This window comes from Halictus rubicundus, chromosome 3 (assembly GCF_050948215.1).
Source record: "Halictus rubicundus isolate RS-2024b chromosome 3, iyHalRubi1_principal, whole genome shotgun sequence".
In the NCBI taxonomy this organism is placed as follows: Eukaryota; Metazoa; Arthropoda; class Insecta; order Hymenoptera; family Halictidae; genus Halictus; species Halictus rubicundus.
The window spans coordinates 15,301,496-15,314,072 of record NC_135151.1 but is presented as its reverse complement, the minus strand read 5'-3'; positions in this window follow the sequence as shown (position 1 = coordinate 15,314,072).

Below are 12,577 nucleotides of genomic sequence, written 5' to 3'. Positions count from 1 at the left end.
GCTAACGATTAAACACGCGAGATACAGATATTAACAAGTACCTGAAGTAATGATTAGACTTCGGATAGTCGTGCAACACAAAGATTGTCTGCCTTAATTGTAAGAGATAGGGGTCTTTCTTAATCAATCTAAATCTCTCTTCTTGTAATCGTTCTACTATTCAGGTGGCCCAAAAGTGACCAGGCCATGTTTAAATGAAAAAACTTTTCTATTTTTTAAAAATTAACACATTCACTTTTCTGTAGAAAATTCAAATTTTAAATAGTCTAGCACTAAACGCACCGCGGTCAAAATCACCGGTTTCTTATTTTCCAATTATTGAAACTATAAAGATTCGTTTAAGGAAAGTAGAGGAATAAATTTCCTTGTCCTAGCATTTATTATATTACTATTACAGAGGGTTGCCATTTTTATAAGCCAATATTTGCCAGATACTGTTAATGCTTTGTAGGTTTACAGGTCACCCTGTAAACTGTTGGTAGAGACATGTAGAAAATAAACTGTTATTTTAAAATATAACGGGTTGTTTGTTATTTTTCAGTCGAGCAGCAGCTTGTGCAATCGCCCGATATTTTTGCCACCGAGATGTAGGAGACAGAAAGAGCAATGGGTGGGATTTTAATTTGACCAATTACAGTGGTCTTCCGAGTATTCTACCGGCAGAGCCAAGTAGATTTATCAGAGCACTTTCGCAACGAAGTCCTCGGTTATTTAAAGAGTAGAACCGCTTTGAATCCAATTCCGGCTGTAGAAAACGCAATATATCCGCTGGCCCTAAAACAACACGCTAATAGAGTCAACGGGCGAGTCTCGTCTCCGTTCGTTCCTCACGAGAAACGCGGAGGCTAGGAACGCGTCGAATCGCTGGAGCATCTAAAGTCAGTGATTTACATCGCTCGCGAGGGTGGCCCTGGCTACACTCTAAGAGGGTAAGCGCTAATTAAATGGGAGGTAATTAACGAGGCAGCCTGACCGAGCGGCCAATTAAACCGGGAGAAGTTTACGTATTGCCGGCGCGGACGATTCTGGAATCGCTCATAGATCTAAGGAGAGTCCCTCGACACGCCCACGCACGCGCAAATTCGTGCACCTTCCAAGAGTGACGCGTGCCCTCGTCACTACCGATACGAATCTGTCCGTGATTGATGGGGCCGGTTCACTTGCGGGCTAACATCTGTCACGAATGTTCGATTCGTCTTCTTATTGGGCGTAGATCGTTCCCTGGATCATAATGTTCCTCCCTGTGCGAAGCGATTGCTCGTCCTGTTGACATTGCTTTGTCCACGAAACACGTTGCGATACCATCGCCACCCTTTTATTCATTTGTCTCTCTCTCTCTCTCTCTCTCTCTCTCTCTCTCTCTCTCTCTCTGTCTCTTGTTCGTTTCTTGCTATTGCCAACGCGGGCCATTGTTCGTAACGACTACTGAAACTTCGGACCGCTCAAGGACGGTTCAACGATCATGAACTCGGATTTCTAGGCGGGGCGTCGAAGTATTTTTTGGTCATTACTAACCTTACCTCATTGCTTTCACTGTTCCCTCCAGGGGTCACTAAAAATGACTGCATTATAATTCAAAACGATGTCTACATTAGCAAATGTCTTTGTGCCGTCCAACCTGTTTTGGAGCGGGAGATAGAAACCGCACAAAAAATATTCAGAAACTTCATAAATAGCTATAACAAATCATTTTTCACAAGATATTAAAGAAAATTTCTTTTATGCGGTGGAGAGGGACCGCATAAAAGAAAGTCTCACTTAGAAAATATGTCAAAGATTTACGAAATTGCGAGAAAGTGCTTTCCAAGTAAAATAAATAATTAAATTACATTTGGAAACATTTTTAAAAAATTTAATTTCTCGTTTTAAACGTGGAGAAATTTTCAAAATGTACGCAATTCAATACTACTCGTAGTCCAAAACGCGCATCTTCTTGTGATGAGAACATTACAAGGGTGTTATAATGCCAACACCGTTGGCATTCATATACAAAACTCAAAAAAAAAAGAAATCGCATAGAAAAGGACCGCACAAAAACAAGTTTGACTGTATTTAACAAATTGATAAAAGTTCCGGTGCGGTGCAAGTAAATACAGTGAATCCTCGATACACGTCAACTACGCGGCCCCTCACGGGGTGTACCCCGCGGTAGTGGGGATAATTCCGCGACGTTTATCACTCAGGCCTTGGCGACATACACAGAGAAATCACTGTGTACCCGATTTCGTGCAGACAAAATTAATAGGGCAGGTAATAAAGGCGGGTATAAGGTGATTATGATTTTCCACATGTGCAAAAATAAGTAAATTCGTATTTCTCAAATTTGTATAATCCTAACGGATGGGCTCGTTGGTTTTTTTAAAAACGCCAAAGTGCGAAGGCCTCTAGCTAAAAATGTACGGCGAGAAAAGGGTAGAGGGACTAAATGGATTCAAGGGCAGAAATGGAAAGACAGGGAAAGGTCCCTGTCCAATTTTGCGGTCGCGCCGGTACAGATGCATGCCAGAGCGTGGGACGTGGCTGCGCCGGCATAACGAAAAAAAAAAGAAAAAAGAAAAGCGGTACACGAGAATGGAAAGGAAAAAAGGGGTTGACTGCTTCTCCGAATATCATAGGCCACGCTCGCGACAACTTTAACGAATTCCGGCCGCGGCGCGGAGGGCGAAGAATTAAAAAAAAAAATCGCTCCTTCGGAAAAAAGGGACCTCGCGTCCGTGGGTTCGTTCTCCGAGCGAGTTTCGAGTAAACACTTCAACGGTGAAGAAGGCCGGAGACTCTAGCCGCGGGTAACAACGCTTTCCATGAAATAATGACATTCTGGAAGCTGTCGCTCAAGCCCTGCATACTCGGTTGCAGTCACGAAATCGCTTTAGATACAGTCAGACCCGTGAGCTGAACGATCTAAACGCGGATAAGATGCGGAGACCCGGCTCATGTCGTTTCTTTTGCTTTCTCGCAACACGGATTCGCGTTTCTCCACCGGGAGCAGGTTTGAATTACATTTCCCGCGGACGCGACGGTTTCTCGAACTGTGAAGACGGTGCAACAAGGGTGAAGGGTGTGCAGAAGGGTTCATCGTAGGGTGTTTCGTTTGAACCGATCCGAGCAATTGTCTTCCGAACCGTTCGTTGTTCGAGGAAAATCGATGAATTTTGAGAGAACCGTTTATTTGTGTTCGCCTAATCCATAAAGTGCGTAAATAGATTTGTTTTCCTAACAATTTTAATAAAATGAAAGTCGCATAACGCTGTTTGTCAATGCTCCTGATATTTTCAGCTTCGCGTTCCACCGACTGGTGCTTGCCATACATGCATAAAATCCACAGTATACTAATCTTTTAGAAGGAAAGTGCAGTAAAGTCTCGATCTAAGCCGAACGGATTTTATTGGTAATATCGTTATTCTTTGTTCTTCGTGCTCGTTAAAACGGTGCGCAGCGAATTATTAACGCCCCTGCCCGTACCGAAACTACCATGTTGTTTGAAATTAAACATTAACTCTAGGTGTATAATGGACAACCATCGCAGTGTAACACAAGCTGAATAGTTGTGTAAAACAAATTTCGATGTATGCTACACTCCATGTTTTCCATGGTTTTCAGTGCACCAATAATGCATATTACGTGTATTCTGTTATGCATGGTTAGAAACAGTAGCTTCGTCAGTAAAGAGAACGTCATAAAAGAAATGTTCATTTCATTGTATTTGCTGCAATGCCCATGTACAAAAAGCAACAGGATTCTCGAAGTCGTTGCCATGAAGCTACTGATGTAAGGAAATATGGTATGGATGAAATTTATGACGTTGCAATATTCTGCACACACTTGCTTCGCAAATGGCTAAAGAACGTCCAATTTTTCGACAACTTGTAGCAGGATCAATATTGACTGTAGCCAATACAAAAGTTTCGGCATCCTCTCCAGTATCAGGCTTTGATCGTTTTCTTTTCAGTGATTCAATACTCCCTGTTTTACAAAACAATTGAACTATGCGATCAAAACTTTGTCGAGAGGAATGATCTCTCTCGGGGTATTTTTCTGCGTACAGTTGAGATGCTTGTACCGAGTTACTTTTAGCCGCGCCATAAACTAAAATCATTTCTGTCTTTTCTGCATCACTGTACCACCATCGTTTCGGAGAAGTAACGTTATCTTTCACAATAGAATAAATCCCGATTAATTTCTTAAACGTACCGATTAGAGTCACCGAATGGAGAAGAATTTGTATCAGTGTTTACAATTTATTGTAAGCGTGTTTACAGTCAGTAGTCAAGGTTCAGGAACATTTCTTGAAACCCTAGGGTGATTGTGTCATCGTTATTTCATTATTTACGTCAAGTGCCATACTTTTATGAATTTTTCATACTCAAGGTCACGTGAAGGTCACGTGAGGATTGGGCTTAGATCAACACTTTACGGTACATTTATACGTTGACCAAGATTATTTGTAAGATGGATATTAATTTATTCAGACTGTATAAGAAGAAATTGCAATTTATGTTACCGAAAATGAACTTGTTGGTTAAACATTTTTATTCTTTCATCAGTGGATACAATTTTTATAGTATTTTTGTTTCCGTTCAGTATATTAGTAGCTACTTTGGTTCTCTATTATTATCTACTTTCATTCAGTATAGGCCACGCACAGAGCACGTTAATATAAATTATCTCGTCCTTGTAAATTGTGAAGTTGTTTAGCATAATTTGTGTTATGTTTACCAATTTTTTAATTTTCAATTGAAAGGGACAATTATGTATTTTCTCAGCTCAATTAGTCCTTCGGTATCAAATCGATACAGTGATAAAGAATGAATATGCAGGAAAAATAATTAAATTTTTTAATTGCTTCACTCGAAAGAACAAGACAGAAAAAATTCTTCACAGCTAAGAAAACGACGTACATAACATACTGTTTTTCAAGAAACCATGAAAACTGCGTCAAATCGACACGGGGGACAGACGAAGATTCAATAAGAATGTAAACGATTAAATAAATAAATAATATGTATTTGTAGGATTAAATAGGTGTGTAAACGATTCTAAGACGAACGCATTGATTCCACACTGGGTCCCACAGTCATTCAAGATTATTCCCGATCGAATAACAATCACTAGCTGATTAATACACATGTCGTACTTTCTTGCGCAACAAACAGCTCTGTAGACAATTGCCTGGATCGATAGAAACGTAACAGCTATTCCCGATTTATCGTTTCTCGCTTCGAACGAAGTAACCGTGTGCTACCGCGTATCCCGTCGACTGTAGCAATTTTTAGATTTCCTGGAACAATACCTCGCAGCTCGGATTCCTGCTGATAACAACCCAGTGATCTCATGGTCGCGCCTTATAGTAACGCCGGTCTCTCGGATACAATATTCTTCTCCTCGGCGTGTCGCCGGTGTCTCCGACAATTACCGATCGTATAGACTCCATCGCGGCTCGGTGTCCCATTCAACGAATTTTTCTAAGCGGAATAACGAGGAGCCAGGCCGACGCAATGGCGGCTAACAGCGTGAAAATTGGCGGAACGGGTCGTTTCGTTCGAAATTCCCACGGGAGGATTGTCACGCAGCCGCGTCGCACGAACGATCCGGGATTATCGCCGGCTGCCAGAGACAACGAGGGAGAAAGAGCGTCACGTTGAAACGCGGAAAACCGAGGCTGGCGAAGGTGGTGGAAGGTATACCGCGAACGAACGGAACGAAACGAAACAGAGAAAGAAAGCAAACGAAGCATAAACGACATGGGTGGCGAGGAGAAAAAAAAAATATCGCGAAACCGCGAGGGGAATAAACAAAAAAAAAAAAGAAAAGAAGTACTATACCAAAAGGAAAAGACGTTCGAGATCGGTTGGACGGAAGAAATCGGAGCTAAATCTAAAAACGAGCCCCGGCGAGGGGTGGCGGAGAGTCGGGACCGTATCCAGCGCCAGAAAAGCGAAAGCAATTAAGATAGTTACTTGGTTATGAGACAAAAAAGCCAGGCAGAACGAAGGTAGGAAGGTAATTACCGTGGTAACGGCCTCGCAGCGACTGTATCCCGCGGAGCGTGCTGGCTTCTGGGGAAATTAGTGCTGGAAAAATTCATACCCGCGGAAGATTTGCGTAAATTAATTTACGGCCGCGAAACCGCTCGAAATCCAATTTCTCGATGAGTCTAGGCCTCGACTTGGCCGAGGATGACCCAGAGGGGACGATCGGGGCAAGCTGTGTGTACATTTGCGAGGAGTTCCCGCGGTGTTCGATCTTGCCGCGAACTTCCGTCCCCGAATGAAATTAAATAATAAAAAAAAAAAAAAGCCAGGAGCCGCAGTCCCGACGACGTTGCTGGATCGCGAAATTTCGCCGTGAAATCGAGCATATAATCGTCTGGAAAGTTCGATGGGAGAAGCGTTATAGAATCGGGCTGGTAGATGCAATTACAGCGAAACCGGATTAGTCGTAACGACAGAAGGGGAAGGAAAACCGTCGCATCTCTTCCACTTTCCCCTCCCGCGACTTTTTTCCCGTTTTCCGTAGGCCGAGCAGTCCTCCTCTCCGGGGCTCTCGCGTCGCGTTCGTCGCTTTTCTTCCCATTTATTTGCGTCACCGGAAAAGTCGATGTAAACACCGTGATCCGACGCGGGCACACCTAATGCCTCGAAACTTCGGTGCGAAGCAGTTCGTTGGTTCCCCGGTCTTCTTTTTCCACTTTTTTAACGAAAGTACTACGCCCTGCATGCGCCTCTACGGTGCTCACGACCCCGTGAACGAGGAGTTACGACGAGCCCCGCGGTATCTTCAGAATGACAGGTTTAATTGCGTTTAATTACGTCGACCACTCGCGCTCGTTTTTTCGCGAACGGCCGCGATCCGACTGTTCCCGGTTTCGTTGCGGTTCAATTTCAATCCGACGCGATCCCTTGGCTTAAAAATACCGGCTCCCGTTATTCAATTAAACCGCGAGCTTGTTAAAGGCCTGACGCTTCTTCTTTGGACCGCATTTGCATAACGCCCCTATTCCCCTGCCCTCGAGATTATACCAGCTATCGTTTCGTTCCGCGGACGCAGTGTAATCATTCGGCGATGATACCAACCAAGCCGTCGATGGAAATTATCGAAAGCTTCATTTAAGAGAGATATGTATGTAATGGTGGTCTCCCAAACTGTAATTATAATAAAACCGTACCAATGAAATGCTTATTACAATTTATGTTTCCGTAAGCTCAACCGTCGATCCGTAGAACCCAAACTGCTGCCGTTTCTACAAACGATTGAATTTCTTAACACTAGGTTCACCGAGCACTAAAAGCGACTATTTTGCATTACTTTATAAAAATTAACAAGAACGTGCTACCCACATTTTTAGCAATATTTTCAAAATAATGTACAGTGTGTCCCACGAGCTCTGTCCACTTGAATATCTTCGTTATTTCAAACAATACGTGAAAATGTTACTTACAGAAGTTGTATATCATTTATACGATATTATGTAATTTCTTAAACCCTGAAACTTCTGTAAATAACATTTTCTCTTGTTTGAAATAACCGAGATATTCAAGTGGACAGAGCTCCTGGGGCACACTGTATATACTAAGAAATAAATTTGCTAAATAATTTCTCACGTGTGCATCCTTAGAGTCTGAATAATTTTAAATTAAAAATGTTAGAACCCTACGTAAACTCCTACGCTACATTTCAGATAATACCACTGCTAATGTACCACTGAAAAGTCGTTCCAAAAATACCAGCTAACTGCCGTTATTTAATATTTCGTTCTGCAAAAAAAAAAAAAATGGAAAACAAAGTCAAAAGCTATGTTAAATTTCGCTGTGAAAAGACCGGAATTTTTCGCTTACCCTTAATTCCCCTTAATCCATAATTTCACTTTTAACTTTGCAGAGTTTATCAGATTCGCTGTAACAATTTCTCGATAGGACTGATTCAGCGAATCTAGACAAGCTGTTTCCAGTGAAAGCCGTCGGACACGCCGCGGATCGATACTTTAAAAAACTAGACACGCTCGAAATGACGAGCTCGTGAAGCCGAGATTCTTCGGCAGCCGGGAGTAGAGGATGCCGCCTAATAACGCGGCGTCAGTGGCGCGAAAACGGCCGCGCGAACGTTTTACGGCACACTTTCGAGCAAGTTCAAAGAGTAACAAGCGGTGTTAACGTTCGGCTCGGTTACAGGGTAGTTCATAAAGCGGCGGCGTTTCTTTGCCGCGACGGTGTACCGCGTGCAGATTGCCGTTCCCCCGTCGACGAATAATCGAGGATCGCGCACGGCCACAAAAGCTACGCTTACTCGCGCCGAGCCGCCGAGTGTCAAGCTGCTGGCTCGTGTTATCAACTGCCGGTACGAAAGTTTTTACATTATGTTAACTTGCGCGCGAAATGGCCTCCCGCGGACCGTGAACTAGATGAACGTCAGCCTGACAGGAACTTTCCTTCACCCTCTTCGGAACACGTGATCCTTCGGAAGAAGCTGTTCCCTGTTTATTCCTGGCCCGTCCTCTCATACTAACGCATCTTCGCGACGAAAGTGTACCTCATGAAATAAAATGCTCGTTGTGTCCCCTTCTGTGTTCGCGAAATTGTTTTAGGATTAGGAGACGTCGCGATACCCACGCTGTTTTTCCCTCTTTCGTTTGGCTTCGAATGTGCTGTAAGTTTTGTTTAATGGCGAAGGTGTGTACAGACTTCAGCTATCGGTATGCGCGTGTCCTATTGACGGCAGTTCTTTGTCTCGGTTTATTTTTAAATTGCTGATTCGAGTTTCCAAACATTCAAGCACGCTTGCATTAGGATTTAGGGGAAGTAGAAACAGTGCACTTTGATCAGACACGCTAGCTGTGGTCTTATTGAACAACGTGTTGTACGAACTTTGAAGATGATTCGTTTGGAAACGAAGTCTTATACGAACGTATAAAAGAAAATTGAAGAGAAGGTTGAAACTTTTCCAACTAATAATATACAAAAAGAAAAAATAGTGCCAAGAATCGACGTTTAAAATGTTATTAGAGACACTGGGTGTTATCCGAGTAGTCTTTTACGAAATCGATGGAAGTACACGAGGAGCAAGCAGCTCAAGCGTCTGTAATGGAAAAATGATCGGAGAAGACGACGAAGTGGTAAATCTGTGGGCAAAGACACTGTAAGTTGCGAAGAAGTACCAGTATCAGCACCGCTCCATTCTCGAAACTTCGAAACTAGTTTGAAGCCGCGCGACACTTCGAAAATCGATGAGTCCCTTCGCATCCGTCACCCTTGCCGGAACGTGCACGTCGCGCCGAAGCGTCTCCTATTCAATGAGCACCGGCCGATGTCGTTTCTCGAAACAAGTGTCCACACTGGACGGGCCGTGTGTTCCGCTCGTTTTACGATCAGCAGAACTAGGAAGCTGATGGGTTTGCCAAAGTTATAATGCTCGCGATGAAATTATGGTAAGGCCCTGCTGAAATTTCCATCGTAACTTCCAGCCTGAACTACGGAATCGATGCAGAACGTAGGATGATCAAAGTTCGAGGCCGTGGAAGCGTGGACGGTCGCTGATCGACGCTGGGCTAACGAAAATCAGTCCGCATCGTTGAGAAAGAGAATTGGGCGGATGGATGGCGGTCGGGTGCCACAGCGAAAGCTGTCTAGAGGGAGAGAGTGAAGAGAGAAAGAGAGAGAGAAAGTCCAAAGTGTAGCGAACTTGCGCTTTATGCACGTATGAATACGTACGCGTGAACTGAATGCTCATTGTAAATGGAATTACTTCGTGAATCACGTCACAACGACCTTTCGTTTCGAAGAATGGGAGTTCCTGTGATCGAACCAATCACAGCTGCTCGGTGAATCCGATTCCCCTTCGTTACCACCGTTCTCTTTTTTTCTATGGAGAACCGCTGTCACTCTGTTCAATGGAGCTCGCCAACACGCTGACACCACGGCGAAGCATTCTTCAAAAACATGTTCGAGCCAACAAGGGAAACGTAGACAAACTGTATTCTGTCTACTAATTCTATCCGATGCAATTAAAATATCAGTCGGTGTATTTGTTGATCCAGAACACTTTATTTTCAGTGCACCGTGCTTGACAGTATGGTAACATCCAGTGATTGAAAACACGTAGAAACCAATTTGTACTTTTGCGAGTCCTCTTCCAAACGAAACATGGAACAATGCGAAATTATTGTCATTCGTCTTCTCTCATTTGTATAGTTATATAGTACAAGCCCTTTTTTAACATTGATGTCTGTTATCTCGATTATCGTCTCGAAAGGTTCGCCAGGGACGGGAGGACAATTTTGGATTAATTTTCGTTGCTGGCAGACCTATGATCTTCAAGCTTTCCGTAAGGTTTAATTAGTCTAGTCTTTTGATCGCGTTTTAATCGAACGGCTACAGCTCTCATACATTTAAGCTTCAGCTTTTTAGTATTTTGTCCAAACTTCGAAATATCGTCCCATGTATTATTGGGAGCGGGAAAAAAGCCTTCCCAGACGACACAGGGACAAGAGAAGCTCGGCACGTCTGTCCCCACCATGGATGCTTTCGTAGTCCCAATGTTTAGGCTTTGGCGGCACAGCGTAGTACCTGTGACCGCTTAGCCAATATTTCTCTAGAGCCGGAAATCCGTGTGACTCTGCCCCCCCCCCCCCCCAAAGAGACCCCTTTACAGCTCCCAATAATAGAATAGTTAGATAAATACTGTGCGTGACTGACAAGAGGTCTCACGGGACGGCACAAGGGCAAAGGGGTCACTCGCTCGCTCCGCCTATCCCCACCGTTCACGCTCCAGTAGACCAATGCTTAGGCTTTGACGTCACACGCTGCATAGTATGTGCAACCGCTTTGCCCAATAGAGCAGCTAGAGGCGTGCCCCTTCCACTCTGACCAATCAGCCCCGCATTCCTTTCACGATACTTCTTGTGAGGCACGCACAGTAGCTATTAGGAACGCCACACTATGCCTAAGCGTGTCCTCCGACGAGTAGGAACCTCACAGAAATAATCCTAAAAAACGAGCCCCAAATACCTACAAAGAATTTTGTAGCAGATAGTCGTCAAACGTGCGAGGCGCAGGCAACATTTGGAAATTGTTTACAGGAAAACAAAAAGCTCGTTGCTCACTGTACCGGCATGAATCCCACCTTTCGCTATTCATTCGACGAATGGCTGGTCAAAACACGGACATCGATGGCTCGATGCATCGACGGCGATGTTAGAATTTCATTGGTCGGTTTGTAGGCGGACCTCTCGAAAGCCGTTTCGCGCAACAATGTGTCGCGTCGACTATGGTTCGGCTGGATAAAATATCGTGTTGCCGACAGATCGTTCAAATCGGTGTTCCACAACTTGTGAAATACGAGAACCGCGCGGGTTTCGATGATTCTAGGTTTCTTGCCGAAATGGCAAGCGACCCGAACCCGAGAAACCACGACAGAAATAATAGGACCGACACCTCGTCGTTGTTGCAACAGTTAATTGAAGAAAATCCATGTTTTGGAGGATGCTTACCTAGAACAAGGCACCCGGGGTCGGCAAGAAACCATTCGCAATGCTAGGAACATCGAAACAAGAAGCCCCAAGTCAACGCTTTAATTCAACTGTGACATTACTAACACTCGACAGTATTTTATATATTACTATACATTACTGCGCGCTTAATATTCATACGCTATGTACGCTTCATATCAATGTTTCATTATTCCCTAAGCTTCTTGTCATTTATATATGCTATTTGGCTCCTTAGCAAATTTTTCTGGGACAATCTAATTTTTAAACGAAATGTTTGTTTGACGAATTGCATGTTACGCTACCGGATTGATTAATCTCTGATTAGAGATACTACGGAGCATTCTGTTTATGCTGAAGTTTCTGCTTGTAAAATTAAAATTGATTAGTTCACATTTAACACTAAACCTACCAAGCACAAAACACATAAAAATGAAACGTCTTATGGAAGGGAGAAGATTGAATTTACCTAAACTTTGTACAATTTTTATGATAATACCTGCTTCAATAAAGAAGTTAATTTAGTAATTTCCTATGAAAACGTTTTTTTAATTACAATAATTGTGAGATAGGAAACCGATCATTTTGACCGTGCTAGATTTAGTGTCAAGATAATAGTTAACAGAATTTAAGAAATTATTTTCGAGCTATTCGAATCATTAAAACAAGAACGAATTTTCTAGTCGATTTTTTCACTTCTTGCAATTCATGCAGAGCATTTTTATTTTGTAGTAAGATCCGCAGTCTATGCAATGATTAACATATCTATAATCACACAATTGTAATAGATTATTACAATACGATTTCGAATACAAGTTTCATATTGTCAGACTCTTCGTCGGTAGACAATCGTCGTTCGTTCAGTAATCGTGGCTGTTAGTGGCCAAAAAATGAGGAACAACTTCGAGCAATTTGTTTGCGATTTTCTGCCGTCTCTCTTAACTAGCTGAAAATTGGTATCGCAATTCGTCGTCCTTAGCCGAGGCCGACAAGCCATTCCAGAAAGTCATGCTTGACAATGCAGTTAGTTGAACGACCGGCTCGTAGCACCCTTTCCTCGAGAGTTCAAAATTACCCCGTAATGCGAGACTCCGAGTG